Raw genomic sequence first — 17,722 nt, forward strand, 5'->3', positions numbered from 1 at the left:
AAAGATGGTCCCTCAAAAAATTAGAAAACAGACAGCTCAGGAAAGTCTTATCTAATCCTTTTCTATTTAAGAACAGTGAAGCCTGTTACTCTGTGTTATTGATTAATGACTCATCTATTGTTCCTTTAGCCAAAGATATGAATTGCTGGTTTGTTAACCGTGTCTTAACTCCAACTCGATTTCATCAAATTCCAGAGGGCTATCACTTCAGTCCTTCTCCACACTATCAGGGCATACTTTAGAATCATTTGGATCCATTTCCTGTTCATGCTCAGAGGGAGGGTTTAGAGTTTAGGATTAAAACAGTGAAAGAGCTCTGAAAAAACAAGGCTTTTATTTCTTTTTTTGGATTGTCTTCTTTTTCTACTGCTCCATTTTTAATCTTTTTTTCTCCCATTACTAACCATCTTTAATTCTTATATATAAACAGGAAGCACAAGTGTTTTAAAAGAATGCTGCTCCAAGTTTCCTGTCCTTAATTTTTAAAAAGCGAAATATTGAGATACATGTTCTCTTTGTGTCTCTTGCTAGAGGCTGCCTCCTTTTTTTTTTTTTTTTAAAGAGACCAGAGCCTTTTCCTGAAATGACCAGGAAGTAGGAGGAGGACCAGGAGGAGGAGAATAGGAATTTCAGTCCATCTCCCTTAGTCCATGTGCTCCCAACAGTTTTTATGATGAGTTGGCATTTTAAAATAAACAGCCTCTTACTCTGATGACAGGAAGGGAACACACTGACATGGGATTTGAAGCAAAACATAGATTGGGAAATGAGTTTTGATGATGCTATAGTAACTGTCTTATTCTCTAAACATTCTTTTCAGGGAAGACAGACAATAAAAATGACCCTTTCTTTCTTGCTTGCTTCTTCCTCATTCTGTCTTTCTTTCCCTCTCCACCCTTTCCTCCTCTTTTATGTCTTTAAGTGCTTAGTATGAGTCAGGACTGTGTTAGGTGCTGGTGAAAAATAATGGCATGGCCTGTGCCCTCAAAGACCTTATAGTACAGTTGGGAAGATTGACAAGTCAAAAAGCAATTTCAATTCCTTGTTTAAGTGCCCTCCACCAGGATTTTATGAAAGCTCTTTTATAAGAGATGTCTAACCTAGATTTGGCAGAATCCTCTAAGAAGAAATCTGATGATTGTTAGGTAAATAGAGATATGAATTATTTTAGGGCATTGAAATATCAGCAATGAGGCCACAGAGCAGAGAGAACCCAGGACTTTTAAGATGTCTTTTTCCTGTCCCCTTTCCCCTACCTAATTATGGAAAATCTTGCAAGTTCTAAGGCTGTGTATAGGTAGGTGTCTGTTTAGAAGATAATCAAGAGGATTATACTTGTCTAGGCAACATAGGATTGTCGAAGAATTCTGCTTAGAAATTTCTGGAGAGGAGATAGGAGTATAGATGCTACTATTTACTGGGTGCTGTAAAATGTGACATTCATTTAAATGATTTATTGTCATTTTAATTTAGAAATGTATTACTGCTACTGTTTGGTTTGTAAGTGAAAACGCTCAAGCTTTAAGAGTTTAAGCAATTTGCCCAAGGTGCCAAGGCAAGTCCCAAACCCAGGTGTTTGGTTTGGTAATCCACCTTTTTAATATCGTATACTGCTTAGTGAAAAATATAAAAAAAAAAGATCTAAAAGAGCAAAAATACAGATACAAACAAAACATACTTAGGAGGAGCAGCAAAAGTGGCAGCATGACCTTTCTGTATCCATGATGTGGAAGGCACTATGCAGGGTAACTTTGGCAAATATTTCTTATATGATTCTAATATAGTTATCATTCTTGTGTACTATCTTATATATTTGTTTCTTCTATAATTATACATTTTTTATAACAGTATTATCTCTATTTTACAGTTTAGAATTTGGAAATGAGAAATATTAATATATAAAATAGTTCATAATACTAAGGAGCAATGATCATAAGTAACATTAAAATTGTGATGCACCATTTCTAAAATCATTTTCACATACAATTTTTGAGTTTTATGAAGGTATAAGATGGTTTTGTCAGTTAGTTTGGCTGAAACAGGCTATGTGACAACCCCCAGATGTCAGTGGCTAGTGACCATTAGCATTTTTCTCTTGACCTTTGATCTTTGGTTTTGGTTCTCTGGTTTTATCTAGGCTTGCCTGGCTTTGAGGGGATTATTCTTGACTCTAGGCTTCCAGATAGGATTGGTTCTGCTTCCTTTGTCTTCATTCTGAGGCCTAGGATAAGGAAGTTCTAGCTTCCCTAGGCATATTATCCTCAGATGGATCACAGGAGCACAAAGGAAGGCAAACAACCCATGTGAGCACATGTAAAGCTTCTGCCTAGGTCATGTCTCTTAACCTTCCATCAGCCAAATCAAGTCACATGACAAAGCCAAGATCAATGGGAAGAGGTGCACCATATTCCACCCACAATGGAAGGCAATGCAGAGCTATAAGGTAAAGGAGGTAGATGTATCATCCTATTACAGGGAGGAAAACAAATGAAAACAATAATCCTATTTACAAAGGAGGGCAGAATTTCAAAAAGTTTAAGTTACCTGCTCCTGACCACAGTTAATAAGTATAGGGGCTTTGGAGTTTCCGCCATGGCCCAGTGGCAACAAACCCGACTAGTATCCATGAGGATGTGGGTTCAATCCCTGACCTCGCTCAGTGGGTTAAGGATCACCACAAGCTGCAGGTATAGGTCACAGACTCAGCTCAGAACTGGCATTGCTATGGCTATGGAGTAGGCCAATTCAACCCTTAGCTTGGGAACCTCCATATGCTGCAGATATAGCTCTAAAAAGGAATAAAAAAAGTAGAGGGACTGGGATTCAAGGTCTTTATCTTAGGATTCTGACTTTTGTGTGCTTTGCTATGACACAAAGTGGCCTAAAAAGAGAAAGTCATTGCTTAAGGCCAGGAAGTCTGAACATTTTTGGGGAAAGGTAAGACCTGATGTAGATGTGGAAAGGCACATCACTATGAATAGGTTAATTGTGCATAGCGGTTTACTTGACGCAATCCTGAGTCATCACCCGAACACTCACCCGAATCCTGCCTCACCCGAACATTCACACCCATTTAGAAGATAAATTATCTTATAAAAGATAAATTATATAGGCTCTGGTAAGTGTATCAGAAAAAGAAGTGTGTTCCAGTGAAGCAGAACCTTATGTAATTCCTCAAAAGGCAGAACTACACATGGTATATTCAAATGAAATGAAGAGACTAGTGTGTTTGCGGTGGAGGCTGCATGTTGGGAGTATTGGGAGAAGTTCATTGGAGACATTGTTGAGACGAATTTGTTGGTTGTCAGAGAAGATGGGGTTTATTTTCATAGTTAGTAGGGAGTCAGTGAAAATACTGGAGCAGAATGGTGGCAGCATTATAAGTGGTGACTTAGAAAAAAAATCAATGTAGGACCAACTGAATAAAAGTGTGGAGTAAAGATTTTTTTTTTTTGGTCTTTTTGTCTTTTTTGGCCTGTCCCCATATGGCATATGGGGGTTCCCAGGCTAGGGTTCTAATCAGAGCTGTAGCTGCTGGCCTACACCAGAGCCACAGCACACCAGATCAGAGCCATGTTTGCAACCTATACCACAGCTCATGGCAATGCCAGATCCTTAACCCACTGAGTGAGGCTAGGGATTGAACCTGCAACCTCATGGTTCCTAGTCATATTTGTTTACAGTGCACACAATGGGAACTCCCAAGAGTAAAGATTTTAACGCTCTTCCTTTTTTCCTGATGAGCCTAGCTAAAGGTTTATCAGTTTTGCTGATTTTTTCAAACAACCAACTTTTGGCTTCATTTATCTTTATTTTTTTTGTTTCTATGCCATTAAATTCTGCTCTAATCTTTATGGTTTCTTTCCTTCCAGTAATTTGGGCTTTTGTCTGTTCTTCCTTCTTTAGATGTTTTAAAGGCCAGATCTCCAAAATATATTAACAACTCATACAAGTCAACAAAACCAAACCACCCAATCCAAAAAAATGAGCAGAAGATCTAAATCAGCATTTCTCCAAAGAAGACATACAGATGGTCAGTAGGCACATGAAAAAATGCTCAGCATCACTAATTATTAGAGAAATGCAAATCAAAACTCCAATGAGGTACTTCACACCAGTCAGAACAGCCATCATTGACAAGTCTACAAATAACAAATGCTGAAGAGGGTGTGAAGAACAGGGTATGCTCCTTCACTGTCAGTGGGAATGTAAACTGGTACAGCCACTACGGAGACAGTATGGAGGTTACTCATAATACTAAATATAGAACTGCCATATGACCCAGCAATCCCACTCCTGGCATACATCCAGACAAAACTTACTGAAAAAAATACATGCACCCCCATGTTTATTGCAGCATTGTTCACAATATCCAAGACATGGAAACAATCTAAATGTCCACCAGCAGATGAAGAGATTAAGGAGATGCGGTACATACATACACACAATGGAATACTACTCAGCCATAAAAAGAACAAATGCTATTTGCAGCAACATGGATGCAACCAGAGATTCTCATACTAAGTAAATGAAGTCAGAAAGAGAAGACAAATACCATATGATAGGTGTATTTGTGCCATATTTTAAATTTCACATATAAGCACTATCTACAAAACAGAAACAGACTCAAGGATATAGACAACAGGTTGGTTGCCAAGGGGGTGGGGGGAGGGAGTGGGATAGATTGGGAGTTGGGGTTGGTAGATGCAAATCATTACATTTAGAATGGATAAGCAATTAAGTCCTACTGTATACTACAGGGAGCTATATCCAGTCTTTTGAGACAGACTAAAATGGAAGATAATATGAGAAAAACAATGTGTGTATATATGTATATATACATACATATGTATAAATGTATGTCTGGGTCACTATGCTGTAGCAGAAATTGACTCAACATTATAAATCAACTATAACTTAAAAATAAATTTGATTTTAAACTAGTATGGAGTTAATAAACCAATTATTAAACAAATTCAGTAGTTTTGATGCGAGTCCATGAGAGTCTATACCAAAATGAAGGGAATGACTATAAGAGATACATATTAGAGCTACCATACCAAAAAAATATTAAACACCAAAGTGGAAGTGTAGAGAAGGCAGTCTATGGAGCTGGAGTTCATGAAGAGGTCAGTGTTAGAGGTATGATTTTGAAAGTCTGGTCTTAACATTTAATGTGTGACCTTAGACAAGTTACTTAACCCCTTTGAACTTTCAGGGGTTTTCTGTTTGTTCTCCAACTTCTTAAGCCAAAACAAAACAAAGTCACATTTCCATTAAATAGCAAGTATCCACTCCTCCAAAAAGAAGCTAGCTATGATTATTCATTTGTAAATTAAGCAGGCAAACTTTTGTTGAATATCTGCTATTCACAGGAATATCCACTTATTGGTGCTGGAGCATTTTCTCTAAGAAATTCATTGTTCATTGTAAATAATTCTCTTAGGAGCTTATGGTCTAGGACAGATTCACTTAATAAGCTAAAACACACAAGACACAGGCACAGAAAAACACTATTGAATTTGGGGGGGGGGTCAGAGTTATTTCCAGCTATGGAAAAAATTTATAAAGTTAAGCATGAGTTAGGTCCTTGATGTATTATTAGTATTTGGATATGGAAAGATAATGGGATAGAACACATCTAACAGAAACCAATATAGTAACAACCTCTAAGTTTCAGCTTTATATTCTAACCAATAACAATCTCATGGTTAAGTTTAGCTTATCTTGTGGTTATATATGGAGAAACAGAAGGAAATATGCTTGAGAATGAGGTCATGAAGAGACTTAATGCTTTAAATGTTAGACTATGAACTATTAAGGAGCCATACTGAGAGATCTGAGTGCAGAGGGAGGAAAGGCAATATCAAAGAAGTGCATTATTTAGAAATATTTTGACCATATTTTAAATGAGTACGTGTACAAGAAGGTTTCCGTTAGCAAGTTCTTGCAATAACCTAAGAGAAATAACAAGGATCTAAACTGGGATATAGGTAATATATCCCAGTTTAGAGCTTGGAAGAAGAGAGTAGATGAGAGAAATATTTAAAAATGCAGATTCAAAAGTCCTAAGAAAGTGGCTGGATTGGATTGGGGTACACGGAGCAAGGCAAAGAAACAATTGTTGAGATTCTTTCAAATCCATGAAAAATGGTCCTAGCATTGACAGAAACAGTGATATTTGAATCTGTGTAGAAAAACATTAAGTTCTTTTTGGGCGTCCTGTGTTTCACGCATAAATGGAGTAACCACATAGTGATATTTAGCAGAAAACTGGAGGTACAGGTCAAAAGCATAGGAAAGAGAACACATCTGAATATTTTCATCTAATTATCAAACACACGGCATTTTAGACTTTTGGAATGTCAAGGAAAAATAAATTTAGGGACAAAGGTGGAGAATAATAATCTTGAGAGGGGAAGAAGAGCTCAAGAAGACATAAAAGAAATATGGAACTAGAAGGAGAGGCCTGAAAAGGTGGTGCTGATGAAGGAAGGAAGGATATGTGTGTTTTCTAAGGCAATTATCCAGGGAGCTGCCATGGGGGAGAAGGAGGTTCACCATTTTGGTTTTGTAGGATAGACAGAATTTGACTTGGTAATGGAATGACCACAGAGCAATGCAGAGCAGCATCAAGAAAGTGGGCAGGATCCAACAGCACTTGTTGAAGGGAGTTAAACTAATTAAAACAGAACACTGAGGCCCAAACTTAGAGACAAAAGGAGGATATAAATGAAATCTTTCTGTGGTTGTTTCAGAATAAACAGGGATAAGTTTAAAATGCAACAGATTACATATTAGGGTTCTCCAGGCTTCTAAGGAACCCATAGCAAAAGTTTCATCTCAGAGGCATGCTTGGATCTGTGTGCTCTGAATCCATACTTTTTATTTAAATACTCTGGCTTGCTTCCACTTTTTTTCCCCCTCAATAAATGTTTTCAGTCAAGCTTTATTTTCTGGATGCATATCATTTTTAAAAAGTCAACATTCTAGTGTATTGGTAACAGTTCCTCATAATTTTCTATTTTTAAATAACTCACCCCAAACTAAGGTCGTTTCTCTTGGAATAAACTAGCCTTGGCTTTTGTGCAGACTGCACTCATTAACACTTCAGCTTTCATTTAGAGATGAAGTTTCAGAACCTGCACCAGCTCCACCAGACATAAGCGGTAAAAGCAGGGAATCTACCTTATGACAACATGAAGTAAACTGGCCACAGCATCAGAAATGAATTTGCCCCATACTGGGGACACTTTTCCTCAGTTAACGCTGATCAGTTGCTCATTCAGTATAATTCACTAAAATATGTACTACTAGGGGTTTTATGGCTTAGGAAACACCCGTTCTTTGCTCCCAAGGGATCTGTGAAGGGATCTAAGTCCATCTGTGAGAATGGGTAATAGTCTATCATGCTGTAGAAGAGGGCTCCACTGCCTTTACTAAAATATTTAACCTTATAAAAGATACTGGATTTTTTTTCCAAGAGGAGAAAAGCATAGTGTAGTACCTTTTTATCTTATGGATTTTCCAAGAAGGTAATATTTCCTGGTGTATCCATTTATTTTGTCCAGTTCTCTTCTCTGTGTGTGTTTGATGCAAGGCATCTTGCTGCCTACTGCTCTGTTAGAACTTTGGTAAGATCTTGGTCCTGTCATAGCTGCTTTCTGGTGAGGCATGTTCCTCTCGAGCAGCACCTTTCAATTTCTGCCTCATCTCTTTATCTCTAACATAAATCTCTTTCCCCAAACCAGATCTTAGTCTAAAGGTCCCCGTTAAATATCCAACATTCCTGTGAAAGATGACATGATACGATCAGTCTCTCCAAGCATGTGTAATTCCCCTGTTCTCTTAAAGCTCTTATTTTTTCTCAAGTGATACATATACTTGAGCTTCAACTCTGATTCTCCCATTAGTGCAGACTTTCCCTTTTCCTGCATGCTATAGTGAATTTACGGCAGGACGCATGGTGGAAAGAAGTCAGGAGTGATAACTCAGACTGGAGTTCTGGCTTCAGGTTTTTTTACTTTGGATAAATTTTGATCTTCTGAGTCACAGTTTTTCCATACATAAGATAAAACGATTGAGTTAGATAATCTCTAAGAACCAAGGCCAGACCAGGACTTGGCATCTCTCATTGCCAAGTGATTTGGCAGTCCTTCAAACAGATAATTTTTTTTTTTTTTTTTTTGTCTTTTAGGGCTGCACCATTTAGTAGTTCCTAGGTTAGGGATCTAATCAGAGCTGTAGCTGCAAGCCCACACCATGGCCACAATAATGCCAGATCCCAACCAAGTCTGCAACCTACATGGCAGCTCATGGCAACACCAGATCTTTAACCCACTGAGCAGGGCCAGGGATCAAACCCGCATCCTCAAGGATACTAGTCAGGTTCATTACACTGAACCCCAGTGGGAACTCCATTAAAATAAAGAAGAAAAAAAAAGATATGTCCACTCCATCCATGTTCTCACAACCGGCAAGATGACCTTCTTCGACATGGCTGTATAATATTCATAAATATATAATTCATATATGTGTGTACATACACACTTATATATCACATCCAGAGGCCCACTGGATAGATAGTGGTTATGTTTCTCATGGCAATGGCAGAAGAACAAGCACTATTCAAGGCCCTACTTAAATCATGAGCACTGTATCCCATTGTCCAAAGCAAGAAGCATGGCCAAGTTCAAAAGTCAGGGAACCACAAATTTAATCTACCACGATGCTTGACAATATGTTGAATGAATGTGGTTGAAAAAATGTTGCTGAATGAGTGCTTATGCATGAATACATTGCAAAATTACAGGTGATTCAACGAGGATATAATTTAATAAGTGGGAAAAGATCAGGGCAAAGTGCTAATCTGAGCTGCAAGTTGTGCCACTGTCTGAGGCTGTTCATTGATTAATAACACTGAATAATAAAAATGAAGCAAAATGATGTGACCCAGTCATGCCTGGTGGCACCATGAGGTCCTAGAAAACAGCAGTGTCTGTAGTGATTCATCCTTAATTTAGAGCAATTGTCTACAAGGGAGAAAAGGAAAGCAGAAGTAATTCCTGTTTCCTGTATAAACCCCTGACAGTGAGTACAGGAAGCGATCCTTCTCTGTTACCTCTATGCTCCTTAGTTTCCTGAGAGTCCCACCCTACACCCACCCCAAATTCTCACTGGGATTAGATGGCAAAAATATATATGTATATTCTTTTCTTTATTAAAGAAAACCAGCTATCTATCTTAAATCTGTTATCTCTATTCTGAAATGGGAGGGAAGATGCAGGTCACTAAGTAAACTGAGTTTGGATGGAGGGATAAACTCAAATTAAAGGGAGCATGTGACTGGGGTAAAATGGCCATGGAGGGCTTTAATATTTTCCACCTTTATAGAAAGGCCACGAAACTCTCCCAAACAAGGAACCATGTGACTGACATGAGAATTAAAGTCTAGGTGAGCTTTTCAGAAAGCCAGTGTTCCAAGAGAAAGGGAGTGGAGGAGCCAAGAGATTTGAGAGTGCAGGTAGTTCATCAGGAGGGAGCAGGCCAGAGGCTGGCTGCCAGAGGAGTCTGGGTCATGGTGGAAGAGGGATGCTCAGTGGAACACCAAGCCCCACGATGTTCCCATTCACTCAGCCAGAACCCAAAGCAGAGTCACTTAGGAAAGATCACTGTTTCCCAGGGAATAAAAGCAAGTTGGAGACCTTGACTTGGCGAGTGCAGAGAGGCTGGATCAGAGACTTCACAGCTTCAGAATCCAGACCTCTAAGAGCCTATAATTTAGAGAGAAGAGACGACAGGGAAGGCTAGCTGGGGTGTGCCACCTTAAAACCTGTGCCACCAGCCATGGGAGATACACTGGTAAATTTTCCTTCCCTGTGTGTAGTCTGGACATCAGAATGCATGACGTCATGAACTAAGTGGGAAATGGAAAGCCATAAAAGGAAAACGAGGGCAGGCAGGAGGCACCCCAAACATATGTTTCCTTCTTTCTTCCAGACTTCCTTCTATATTTCTTATTTGGCAATTGAAAGTAAAAGATAGCCACAGTACTCCTTTTCCCTTAGAATTTTATAAAAAGATTTATAACTTACTGCAGAGCACTCGGAAAGAGTAAAGCACTTAGATTCTGAACCAGGCCAGACATGGCAAATCTGCTGAGTGTTGTGGAGAGTTTCTTCGGGTTTTCAAGTCCCAATGAGAACATGTAAAGCCCAATAGTTTTTCCTTTACATGAACTTTAGGTTTGTATGTGCATAAATAAGGAAAGTAAGGCTATTTTATTTGACTTTCTCCAGACAGAGAACAGGAACTCAGAATTCCACCTATATACATTTTTATACCATTATCGGAAAATTGCTCTCAGCCTCTATTTTCCGTGTTTATCCCTGGTGCGGAAAATAAAAAAATATAAGCTGCCCAGATAAACCTGAACCCATATTAAATCCACTTTGCTGCATTCATTTGTTAAAAGAAACAAAAAAGACAAAAATAGGAAGAATGAGTAAGGATTAAATCACCTGTCAGCATGTACATTCTGGAGACCCCTTCTGTTCAGTGCTGTTCTAGGCACCCTGTAGCTGGCTCAAGTGTCAATTGAGACTCATCTTTATAGATCTTACAACTCAGTGATAAGGATAGAATGACTACAGGTTGGGTAAAATAAAAATATGCTGTGTTTGTGTGCGTGTGTGTGTTTGTATAAGCACGTTTGTAACATGAGACAGACATATAACTGTTTCTAACAGAGTAGCACAGAGTGAAAGGCAAGATATTCCCCTATCAGGAAATTCTTTCCAAAGCCATTTCAGCCACAATTTTTGAAGTAAGGATGGCTTTGATTATGGAGATGAGGATACGCTTGTTAGGTAAGAATGTAAATAGAAATGCTGTGTGAAAACAAAAAATAGCTAAGAATAAATGACAGTTATTTTTAACAGTGACCAGGCTTCAGATGTGTGATGCTTTCCAAAATCAATACTAAAGAAGGTCTAAGGAAAATTTTGCACCTGCCTTGCCAGACCTCTTAACATGTCCAAAGAGAAAGTATGACAATTGAGAAAAATTGACCTAAATAATTTTGAAGTAGGCATTGCCTTTTACCCAACATCAATTGCTCCAGTACATAGCAACATATAGTGAGCAGTAAATATTACAAATGAAACTTAAATTTTAAACCCAGACTCCTGCCTTTCCAGCCCCGTTTTGCCTCATTCATGTCTTCCCCTACCTGCTTTCTCTGGGCCACACAAATGTCTTATTTCATCAACATCCTCCAGACATGTGCATCTTCAAGGTCATGTCCTTGCCTTTTTGCTCTGCAAGTTTTTACACCTGGAATACTCCCCTTACAAACACAATTCACTGCCACGTGGCATTTTTCAAGGACCAGCCCAGACAATAACCATTCTATGAATCTCTAATGCCTTCTTGCCACTCTTGCTTCTGGGAAGAAATAAACATGCCCTCTTCTGGGGTCCCCTAGCACTTGGAACCTGCTTCATTAATTTCTGGATTGCTCTAAGTGTGTATAATTAGTTTTATATATAGTTTTACCTACTCCCTAAACTTGAATACTTTGAGGGCAGGCATTCCAGTTTTTCTAGATATATCTTCCCAGAGTGTAGTGTAGTGTTTGACAGTTAGCTGAGACTCAATCAACAATTAAGGACTGAAAAATAAAGACTATAGTATAAAATGAGGCATTATAGTTGAGAGAGGAAAAAAGAGAGGTCATCTCCTATTAGTATTCATACCAGTTTTGAAATTCACTTTTCTATTTTAATATCTCTCTCATTTTTGAAACTCCAAGCTCAAAAAATAGAATCTTTCTAGGTCACAGGACTGGCAGTGTCTCTGAGTACCTTGATGTGTTCTGTAAGAAAGTTCATAGGCATCTACCAGCAAAAACACTGAAGAAAAGGCACAGAAAAATGATGTCTTAATTAAGTGAATGATGAAATATAAATCTGTATACATAATATGTATCCATCTGTATACATACATGGAAAAATAAAAGCACAAATCCGGCTCTTACCAAAAAGTGGCCTTGGCTTCCACATTTAAGGTACCAATTATTTTTCATTTACTCAAAGGACACCTAGATTATTCATTCTCTAGGCCTGTGTCTTCCTCACCATCTCCCACTGCTGCCAAAATTTTGATACTTTCACTATTTCTTATACAGTGGAATATATGCGATACTAGGAAAAAAAACAGAAAAATCTGAAAGTAGTTCACTTTTCTCAGGGACTTGATGTGTACAAATGTTTGGGAATTTACATTTATTGATTACTTTTGAAATGTTTAAAGTTGAGCATTTTTATTCTTCATATGGAGTACAGACCTAGGCGTACTAGAAATAATGCATCTCTCATTTTAAAAATATTTCAAATTCAATTCCTGCTCATCAGGTGGAATACTCAGTTCTCGGTAGCAATAATTTTGGGGTTTCATGGTGGCTTATCAAACTTCCAGGATCATATTCAGTGATAACATACTGGGATTCTGCAGGGAAGCCCTCTAACCTGGTATCTGTTCTCTCAGTTTGTCATGTGGACATCCATTTTCCTGCCAACGTGGGCCATTCGGTTCCAACTTCTGCGGTTCTGTGCCATGCTTAAGGAGCAGAAATCTTGGTGGAGACCTGAAACCACTGATAACTTACAGCTATTCCCACCTGGGCCTTGCTGCCTCCCAGGGTGTAGGCAGGGTGTCCCACCCCCACCCCGGGCACTAGCTAAACCAGGTCAATATACCTCTCTGATCCCCTCACCTTCCCAATATGAATAATCTCTTTTTAGTTTGAAACAATTCTAAGTTTCTTCAAGACATGTGCCTGCACCTATAACTCCCTTTCCATTTTAGGCCTTAGGTTTACAAAACAAATGCCAAGAATTATTTTGCAGAAAGCTGCTTTGGCCGCTTTCCACTCTACTACAAACGTTCCTCTTTGCAATAAGCAGCAGAGTCTCGCCTATTTGAATGAGGAGAATGAAAAGGTGAAAACAGAGGGAAAGACATTTTATCTGAAAACATTATCCAACTTCAATAAATATAAGAGTTGCTAAGTGGAATGATGAATTTATTTTGGTCTCAGAATCACTCATCATCAATTGCACACTCTTTCCACCACAACCTGTATTTCTCTGAAAATGCAACAATTTGGCTATCTCAAAGAAATTAAGGAAATGAGGACCTGAAATTATATCAGTTTCATCAGTTACATTTCTTTAGAATACAACCAATGATGTGTGAAATTATATAATTATCATATGAATATAATTTGTTAATTAATATTTCCACTAATAGTTAATTAGAAAGTTCTTGCTTGGCAAATTTTTATATTACTTTCACCCCCTCAGGCAACATATATCTCTCACTATTGAGCATATTTTTGGCCCAAATTATGATGCTTGTCTTGGCAAATTGAGAGTTATAAACCTAATTATCCATTTTTCACTATGATTACTCCTTCCTATTAAGAATACTGAGCTTCAGAAGGAAGTCACTTAAAAAAAAGAAAGTACATCAGAATTTTGATACCTAAAAGAAAGATTAAAATGAAAGTATCTTCCTCTAAGATGAGCACAGGGAAGTGGTTGAGACCTAACCATTTTGGAGATAAGGAAACAAAGCATAAAGAAGGTTAAATAAAATTTCTCACATTCATGTGATGAGCGAAGAACAAAATCCTTTTTATTTACTAACATCAACATTTTAAGCTTTAGAAAGTATTTTAATATGCTGTGAATTTTCTAGCTAAACTGCTTAATTCTCTAAATTATGCCTTACTTTACCCTCATTCATGTATAAAGAAACAAAGTCAGTTACTAAATAAGAAGCTAAAACCCACATAGAGCAACGTAGCTCTCTGATTTCAAATACCGTGTTATTTGCAGTAAACTATCAGGATTTTTCCAGATTATAGATTTTTACCAGACTGTGATTTTCCATTTCAAATACTATTATATAAAATAAGAATTACTGGTTTAGACAATACCTACTTTGGTAACCTCATCTTCTACCACATCTACCCACACACATCCTTCTTGGGCAGGACACACAAGACGGATGGTATGCTCAAGCATAACCCAGTGTTATGTATAATTATCAGTTGGCACACTCTAACTTTGTCCTTGGTTACAATCAAGAAAAGACCCAGAGTGAGCCAAACCATGGAGTTAAAGATATAGACCTACAGATTCTGGCCAAGCCTTTTGACTTTGACTGCAAGTAGTTAGGATCCAACTACAAAGTTAGAGGGAAAATTCCATACAACCTTCCCTTCTGATAGCAACTATAGTTCAGGGGTTTCCCAAAACTATTCTCAGACTTGGTCATTCCCTTCAAAGACTAATAGAACTCACTGGGACCTACTGCATTCAGTTACGGCTTATTAGGAGGACACAATGAGAACCAGCCAAAGGAAGAGGCACATGGGGAGGATCCCAAATGGACAGCTTTCCCTGGCCTCTGGACATGTTACCCTCCTGGCATCAATGTCCAATAATACAGAGTGTTCCTAACCTGAAAAGCTCACTTGAGCTTCAGTATCCAGAGCTTTTATTGCGACTCCACAATTTAAGCATGATTGTTTCATTGACTGCCCCAACAGTTAAATTCTGTCTTCAACCACCCTCAGCTCCCCCAGAGGGTGGTCAGATATCATGTGACCCAAGGTGTCTACCAGAAATCATCTTTTAGTATAAATCTGTCAGGTGTGGTCTGAAAAGTTCACCATGAATAACAAAGATACCCCATCAATTCAGGAATGGAGTGATACACAAATAGAAAGGTTAGTTTCTAGGGGCCAGGAACAACGGCCAGACATCTCTTCAGGAAAGGCCCAAATCTTTACTATACAATAGCTATCAGAATGGAAGAAGGTACTGCCGTTTTGTGAGGGTACATTTTGAATACTAACTTATTTCAATAAGTGAATCAGTCATAAACCTCAGCATGTTACCATTAGTATTAGCAAGTTATTCACATTACATTTCATAAATGATTGCCACCCAACCTTTCAGTGTGTCTGCAGTGGAGTGAAAGTTGTTGCTTTGGTCACTCAGGATCTCAGTGTATTTCCTTTCCTTGACATCCAAGCTCACACTACAATATCCTCACTGAAAGCATTTCTCAATACCACAGTCTACATGAGAAAAACTCTCACTCTTACATTCTTTAAGATGAGGTACATTTGTCATCTCACTTTTGAGACCATTCCCAAGCTTCTCAGGCAGCACTGTCTGCTGTGAACTGGGGGATACCAATGTTGGCAAAACTCAGTCCTCCTTCAAGATGCAAGCCATCCATTTTTTCCCTTGCAGACTTTGAAAATGTGAAGCTAAGTACTATTTTGTATTCACTTTTGCGTCTTCAGTCTCTGGCAAGTGCCTATACTTAACTATCATTGTTAAACCTACCTGTAATGATAAGCATTGTCAATGTGGTAGGAGATAAATGACCATAATAGATCGTTAAAGGGCAGCCATGATGAAAATGGAGTTTAGGGAGACGCATCTGAGATAGTATGCAAGATGATCTGGAGGACAATGGTACCATGGGAAAGGTCAACAAGCCAGGAGGCTCTTGTTCATTTCTGAGACAACAGTCCTAACCAATATTTTCTTCAAAGAAGACTTCTTTTGACTTGTACAGACAGATGAAACTAATTGTCAATCATTGGCAACAGTTTGTCCTCCTCCATGTAGGGCATAGATCCAGGATGTGCTAGCTTCTGTTTGACCAAACACCATTCTCTGAATAAAAGGACAGCTTTCAGCTCTTGTTATCCAGCACTCACAGTGGCTATCAGAAAATATTGTATGTGGGATAAGAGAGCAGTGGCTAGTGAAGAAGATAAGTAAACAAACACCATTTACTATTGTCTCCACCATGAATAACTCACATCTATTGGCTTCTTAATTAAATTTGCTCCATCTAGGCACTAGCCATAAAATCTCCAGATTTTCAGGTTAGTCACAGTTTCTGGGAAAATTTATAAGAAGAGTTAATAGAAAAAATCTAGTTCTCACTGCTCCATTGGTCCTGAGTCTAAGAATAATATTCATCATCTTTCTTTTCTGCCGATCTGGGTGACCTGCCTGGTAGAATGGCCCAGACCTTTGACTGTGAGGGGGTCTAAGCTCTGGTTACCTTTGCAGACTACAAATGGGCATGGACATAGCAACAAATGCTCTCCAATGGATGACCCAAGTGGGAAATATATTCCTTCCTATCCTGGTTTTGTAATATTAGTCCCACTTCCTTACAATGATCAGAGCAATTAAAATTGTCTGATAATTTTTTTTTAACACTGGTTTACTGCCACAAGGATCCCAAAGTGTTAAGATGGTAGCTACAGCATAAAAGTTCAGTGGGACTATTGCTGAGTTCTGTGGTGCAAGCATCCCTTCCCTTGGATTTAGGAACTCTAGAGCTATAGATTATAAAGTTAAAGAGCATGGAAACAAAAATTTTCAAAGTAATTAAATGAATGAATGGTAAGCAGAACCACTCCTGCCTCCACTCTCCATTTCAGGGACCCTGTATTTTATTTACTAGGTATATGGTACCACATAATGACCATTAGTTTGAGGTATATAATGTTATCTTTGAAGAGTACCTCCTCATCCTTGTAGGATGTCACCTCTAAGCTATGTGTTGGGTAAATCTTCAGGAGACAATTCCAACACTTTATTAGAAAAGCATCTTCACAAACACCTGGAGGATAAACAATATCATACTAAACAACCAAGGGATCACTGAAGAAATTAAAGAGCAAATAAAAATACCTAGAGAGAAATGACAATGAAAACATAATGATTCAAAACCTATGGGACACAGCTAAAGCAGTTCTAAGAGGGAAATTCATGACCATAAATATTTTATCAGGAAACAAGAAAAGTCACAAATAAATAACCTAACCTTACACCTAAAAAAAACTAGAGGAAAAAAATCACAAAACCCATAGTTAGTAGAAGGAAAGATCAGAACAGAAATAGAGACAAAGAAAACAATAGAGAAGATCAATGAAACCCAAAGTTGGGTCTTTGAAAAGATAAACAAAGTTGATACAAATTCAGCCAGTCTCATCAAGGAAATAAGGAGGAGGGTCAAATTACTAAAATTAGATATGAAAAAGGAGAAGTTAAACCAACATCAAAGAAATACCAAAGATAAGAGACTACTGCAAGCAACTATATGCTAATCAAATGGAAAACGTAGAAAAAAATGGACAAATTCTAACAAAAGCACTACCTTCCAAGACTGAAATAGGAAGAAATAGAAAATAGTAATGGAGCAATCACAAGTCCTGAAATTGAAACTGTGATTAACAAACTTCCAACAAAAAAAAGTCTAGAACCAGATAGCTTCACAAAAGAATTCTATCAAACATTTGGGGAAGAGTTAAAACCTACTATACTTAAACTACTCCAAAATTGCAGAGGAAAGGACCCTTCTAAGCTCATTCTATGAGACCACCATCACTGTGATAGCAAAACCAAACAGATACCATAAAAAAGAAAGTTACACGTTAGTATTACTGATGAACATAGATTCAAAAAAATCCTCACCAAAATATTACCTAACTGAATCCAACGATAACTAAAACAATCATACAACATCAAGTGTGATTTACCCCAGGGATCCAAGGATTCCTCAATATCCGCAGGTCAATCTGTGATATACACCACCTTAAAGCTGAAGAATAAAAACC

General features: G+C 38.1%; 1 protein-coding gene across 10 annotated transcripts in view; it reads right to left on the reverse strand.

Moving 5' to 3' along the window:
- LOC146401023 (uncharacterized) overlaps positions 1-17,722 on the reverse strand; it is a 395,912-nt gene that overhangs the window by 253,067 nt on the left and 125,123 nt on the right. For 2 of the 10 annotated variants that reach the window (XR_014813282.1, XR_014813272.1), the window contains one exon: positions 13,674-15,990. The exons of 7 other annotated variants lie outside the window; for them this stretch is intronic. The gene's annotated coding sequence lies outside the window, so the exon portion shown is untranslated. Of the gene's footprint in view, positions 1-13,673; positions 15,991-17,722 lie in introns of those variants that run through there. One more of the 10 variants, XR_014813278.1, reaches the window with a different exon arrangement.

The sequence above is a fragment of the Sus scrofa genome, chromosome 8 (assembly GCF_054392235.1).
Source record: "Sus scrofa isolate SSC_HxYL_T2T_F1_AM1 chromosome 8, Sscrofa_HxYL_maternal_Yorkshire_Landrace_v2.0, whole genome shotgun sequence".
Lineage (NCBI taxonomy): Eukaryota > Metazoa > Chordata > Mammalia > Artiodactyla > Suidae > Sus > Sus scrofa.